The 6,000-nt window shown below is 22.7% G+C and overlaps 1 protein-coding gene across 3 annotated transcripts in view; it reads left to right on the top strand.

Annotated features, from left to right (window-relative positions):
• LOC103569097 (V-type proton ATPase 116 kDa subunit a1) overlaps positions 1–6,000 on the top strand; it is a 39,733-nt gene continuing 33,733 nt past the window's right edge. For all 3 annotated transcript variants that reach the window (XM_053738968.1, XM_008546211.2, XM_008546209.2), the window contains exon 1: positions 1–307. The gene's annotated coding sequence lies outside the window, so the exon portion shown is untranslated. The remainder of the gene's footprint in view (positions 308–6,000) is intronic.

The raw sequence follows: 6,000 nt of genomic DNA, 5'->3' as shown, positions 1-6,000 counted from the left end.
TTTGCTGCCTACGGCCAGTCTTAAACGGCCCGCCGACCGATTGCAATCGTTCATGTGTTCTCTACATTATAAGACTCAAAATAAATTTTTTATTAAGTAATAACAACAGAATCTATAAAAATAAATCATTTAAATAATAATAAATGATAATATCAATAAATAAATAATAAAAAAATGTGTTAAGTTTATTCTTATAAATGATGGTTAATAAATTATTAAATTTATAAATAAAAAGTTATTAAGTGCAACAGGTCTTCAAATGCCACGTCGTTCATTGTATCTGTGGCGAACAGTTTTGGAGCAACGTGTAAGATACTCACACTTAATAGTATATAGATATATAGATATTTTACTACTATATAGTTTACGCGGGAGTAGATCTAAGGGGGATCAAAATAAAACAACTAGAGCAGCGGGAAACTTTTGAGTTTATGCCAAACGCCGGTGTCTTGTAATTCAATTTGACTAACTGTAACCATTATTAATTTATTAATGATTTATGTTTTGTCTAAACCAATTTTCAAATATTTCATATATTTTATATTATTTAAATTATTATTATATTTATTCAAAAATTTTATCACAATTTTTATTTATTATTATTATTACAGGTATAAATAATAATAATAATAATAATAATAATAATAATAATAATAATAATAATAATAATAATAATAATAATAATAATAATAATAATAATAATTTTTTAATTATTTTCTATGTTAGGGTGAAAAAAAAATTTTAAATTGAATTATAAAAAAGTTGGTTTTTAATAACAATTTGAATAGTAAGAAAAAAAAAAATTCTGTTTAAAAGACGCGCGTAAAATATTTTTTATGACAATCACTCAGTGTGATTATTTTATCAATATTTTTTTTTCTTTTCTTATTTGATAATAAAAAAAATAGTTAGAGCGATAATTAAATATATGTTGGTATAATAATATTTTAAGAACGAATATATTTTTTTATCGTAGCTCCGTAGTAGTTTCCATGACAAAAAACAAAAACGTTATATTTACGTTACAGACAGAGATAATCATGAGGTAAAAATATACAGGGACTACGTATCGATTCTTTGTAGTTGAGTTTGAAGGGCGTAAAGCGGAAGAGTGACCCTCTATAAAATACTAATCGATATACTATTTAATTAATTATATTATTATTATTATATATTGCTATTGATATTATTTTTGTCTTTGTTATTAGTTATTACAAATATTATTCTTTTCTATGAATGATTTTTAAAAAAATTTTAAAATATATTCCACAGAAAAATTTTAATAATTTAAGAGTCGGACTATGGCAGGCGATTAATTTTTATATCAATAATTAATTGTTCTTTATTCATATATTAATTAACATCCCGGGCATAAAAAATTTAGACTCTTGAATTTAAAAAAAAATGTAATTATCGTTAATATTTATATGCAATCATTGAGATGAATTATTTATTTATTTTCCATGCATATATTAAAAATAATTATGCAATATTCTCTTCATCATTAATTACTATCAAAAAAATAAAAATAAAATAACAAAACTAACCAAAAATAAAATTATCTATCTACGTCACTTTATTTAGAAATAATCATTACCATATGTTTTATACTCGGAATTACTTTTCTATTCAAATTCTCTCTGTCTTTTTCTTTCCATATATTTATACATAAACATATATGTATATGAATTTAGAAAAAAAAAAGAATTAAATTTGTGATAAATAATAAATCAAGAAAATATAATCAATGAGTTAATTGAATTAATGTAATTAATACAATGCAATTGCTTATAATTATTTCGTAGTATAATTAAAAAATTTATTTACATTGAGAACGTTAGATAATGAGAGTGATGTTATTATTAAATCCGTAGTTATTTAGTAGCCATTAGTTGGCTTGGATTTAAGATTGTTGTATTGTAGGATTGAAAACTGGCCAATGGCCGTATTAGATAATCAATTTAGACCGCGAGAATAATTTGTAGGTATTCAATATAAACTAAAATCTTATTTACAATGTACTAAAAAAATCCTTGGCATATTTTATATATTCAAGTTAAACGTATATATATATATATATATATATATATATATATATATATATATATATATATTGCTGTAAAATTAATTATTGCTAATTATAAAAGCCGGAATTATATATATATTTATATATATTTTTTTCTCGTTGATCCAGCTTATGGCGTAACTTTTCAAGATAAGAACGTATACACACACATGCATATGTTATTTCGTTATTTGTATTCAATTTCTTGAGAATTTCTTGCTAATATTAATAATTATTACTACGATTGCATGAAAATATACTATTATGTTCTAATAAATAATAATAATAATAATAATAATAATAATAATAATAATAATAATAATAATAATAATAATAATGAAAATATTGATAGTAATAATGATAATAATAATGATACCAATAACGATAATAGTTCCTGATTAAAGAAAATGATTTACTCAGTGATGAATGGTTTTTAAAAATCTGGGATAATAATAATAATAATAATAATAATAATAATAATAATAATAATCATCATCGGCATCATCATGTGTAATGAATATCAGTATATCCGATCTTTTTCAAAGGATACAAATAATAGTAATAATAATAATATTCTCAATAAAAATTAAAATAATAATAATAATAATAATAATAATAATAATAATAATAATAATAATTATTATTATTATTATTATTATTATTATTTATTAAGCTAATTATTATATTTATTAATTATTAATTATTAATTAATTATTAAGTTATTAATATTAAAATAATTATAATATATTTTATATTAATTATTAATTTATTAACTATTAATTATTATTAAGCTTATTCAACCTGTGGCTATTTTAAGTACAACGATTCATTTTTCAATACTATTATATTTTTACAATTTCATTGATGATTTTTTAATATGGTCTTTTAATAATCTTCTAAAATTTGTAAGTCTATGTTTATTTTTTATTGATTCAGGAAGCTTGTTATACCAATTAAATCCTCTATATGTAATACACTTTTCTACTGCATGTGTTTTTGTATGTTTTATTGATATTATATTAATGAACTTATTCTGGTGTTGTAGTTATGTTCATTACTTATTTTTACAATATTCTCATACAATGATGGCTTTTTATTTAATATATATTATGTATAAAAATACAATTGAAGATCATTCTCTACTTAGAACTCATCCACTCTGTAAACATAAATAAGTGAATATTCACTTCTTTCACATATTTATGTTTACAGAGCAATTCAATGTTTCTAGGATACTACTCATACTTGTATATTTTTTTACTCTTAATACCAATTTCATGGCTCTATTTCAAATTTTCTGTAGTTTAGCTATATCACCTTAATAATAATTTAATACTATACTACTAGAGTAGTGTATATGCGGTGCAATTACAGTTTTATATATAATAATAATAAATTGAACTTATGATGTCGAGCAAATACCCATGCGGAAAAATTTATTACAAAAAAGGTTTACAATAATGAACTTCCAAATTTGAAAAAAAATTTTGAACTTTAAGTTGACATTTTTAAGACTTTTGAAAAAACTTAAGAGTAATAATATTTTCAATCAATTGATCTCATTCATGTGGTTGTAACATTTTATTTTTCTAACGTTTTTCAAAAAATCTCAAATCAAATTATTTTTTTATTAAAAAATTCAGGAAAGACGTGTCTAAAAATTACTCATTTATAAATGATTAATTTTGATTTATTTAAAATTTATAAAGTTATCAATTCAAAATTTTAAATTTCCTAAAATTTGGAAGTTCACTGTTATGAACCTGTTTGAAACATTTCTGAAAAGAATATTTTTTACACGGCTGTGATAAAACCGCATGAAAGATTATATCTATTGGCCTTCGAAGATTATTAATCATCAAATAAACACTACTTTATACTACGATTTATCATCTTAGAAGTATATGTAATACTTATATATTAAAAGTGATTATCAACTAAACAGACAAAAAATTGTTGCATGAAAATAAATAATTGATCGAAAAAAAAAATTGATAACAAAACTCGGGTATATAAATATTAGAAAAAATAAAAAAATGATGACTAGTTTAACTGGATTGCAAGCAAAGAGAATGTTCCATTTGCGATAATAATCCTTTCGACTATTTTCCTTGACCTAGCGATCAATTATTTGAACACGTAAAAGAGGTAATCAAATATTTGTCTCAGTTTCTGTTGTATTTTAATATTTAAAAATGGTCTCAGTCGGCATAGATGTCACGATATTTTGATGTTTTTTGTGGTTTTCTTGAATTTTTTATAAGCTACTTAAGGTCAATAATTAAATAATCAATTCTAAGTACATTAAATTTACGGTACCGAAGAAATTTTTGTTTTCATAGAGGTGGAATAATATATAAATTAAAGTAATTTATGAAAACGAATGAGATATCTCTTGTTAATAAAATATAATACTACTTTTTTTTTTGATTAAAAGGTTTTTTCATCTTTACCTTTCAAATAAATATTTATTTATTTTTATTTTTATTTAAATTTTTATAAATATTTTTAATGGCTTTATAAAAACTGAAAATTTATCAAAAACATATTTAATAAAATCTTCATCAAGAAAACACATATTTACTCAGGTAAAATTTTCTTTCTGTGCAAAAATTGTCATAAAAATATTCACACAAATAGATTTTATATTAATGAAATTTTTAAATTTAACAAAATGAAAGTTAGACGATTTGAAATAATATCTATCTCTAGAAGGCCACAATAAAGATTATTAATCAATCTGAGACAATTTTCTGCAGTATCATGTGTGTGAAATTTAATCTGTGAAGAAAGTTGATCCGAAAAATAATGTCAATAAAAATTTATATTAGTTAAAATTGTCTTCAGACATCATATTATTATTTGAAATGGTTTAGAAATCCCTACAGAATTGAATAACACCGTTTTTTTGTGAGCAGTATGCACAGAAATCGTGAGTGAATTCGGACTTTATTTCAATCTGAATCCACTCTCCGTACAAAAAAAATATATATGGGGCAAATTTCATATATGAGACATATATGCTTCATATATATCTCAGATATGCAATTTGCCCGCATATAGGGGACGGAGGGGCAAAGCGGGGTACTTAAGAAAATACTATGGTTCCGTAGGCTCAAATACGCTAAATCTTTTTGTTTTTGATGATATGCGAAGAATAAACAAAAATTTCAGTTGCCGTTGAAATAAAAAAATTTTCACTTTGGCGGGCAAAAAGGGGTGTCCCCTAAAAAAGGCAAAAAAAAAATTTCTGCATATTTAATAAAATTGATTAAATTACATTTTTTTGTAAACAATTTACATAAAGAAACATGACATTTTACACAATTATTGGATGCAAAATAAGAAAAAAAAATTTTACTGATTTTTATCATAAATCAAAAGCCATCAACATTTTTTGACTGAAACTTAATTTTTGAAAATGTTTAACAAAAAATATTCAAAATAATACTCAATTATGTTTACAAAAGTGATTTTGGAAAGTTTTTACAAAATAAAATTTTTTTTTATAAAATTTTGGGGGTACCCCGTTTTACCTACCCTACCCCTTTTTGCGCCTCCTTCCCCTATATTTTTTCCGTATTGGTCCGTCACTCACGGTTTCGGAGTTTAAAATAATCACTCTGAATGCAAAGAAAGTGTAGATTTTTTTTGAGTGAATTTCGGTACAAAATATAGGAGAATGGGGCGAAATGGGTCTCTTAGAAAAAAAAAGCGTATACAGCTATAGCCCCCCCCCTCCTATTTTTAATTCTACTAGACTTTTACTTTATTAAAAAATCAAGTCATTATTGAACAAACTCAAATTTGACCATATATTAAAGGGTGTTATTGAAACTGCTTGGTATAATTCGAACATTTTATAGTTGAACCAAATTAAGTTTGAACAATAATATATGAGCTGTTTATTTAATTATAAGTTCTCGAGTAAAGTG

This window comes from Microplitis demolitor, chromosome 5 (assembly GCF_026212275.2).
Source record: "Microplitis demolitor isolate Queensland-Clemson2020A chromosome 5, iyMicDemo2.1a, whole genome shotgun sequence".
Lineage (NCBI taxonomy): Eukaryota > Metazoa > Arthropoda > Insecta > Hymenoptera > Braconidae > Microplitis > Microplitis demolitor.
Note: the sequence above shows the minus strand (reverse complement) of the source record. Positions and strands in the feature narration are given on the sequence as shown.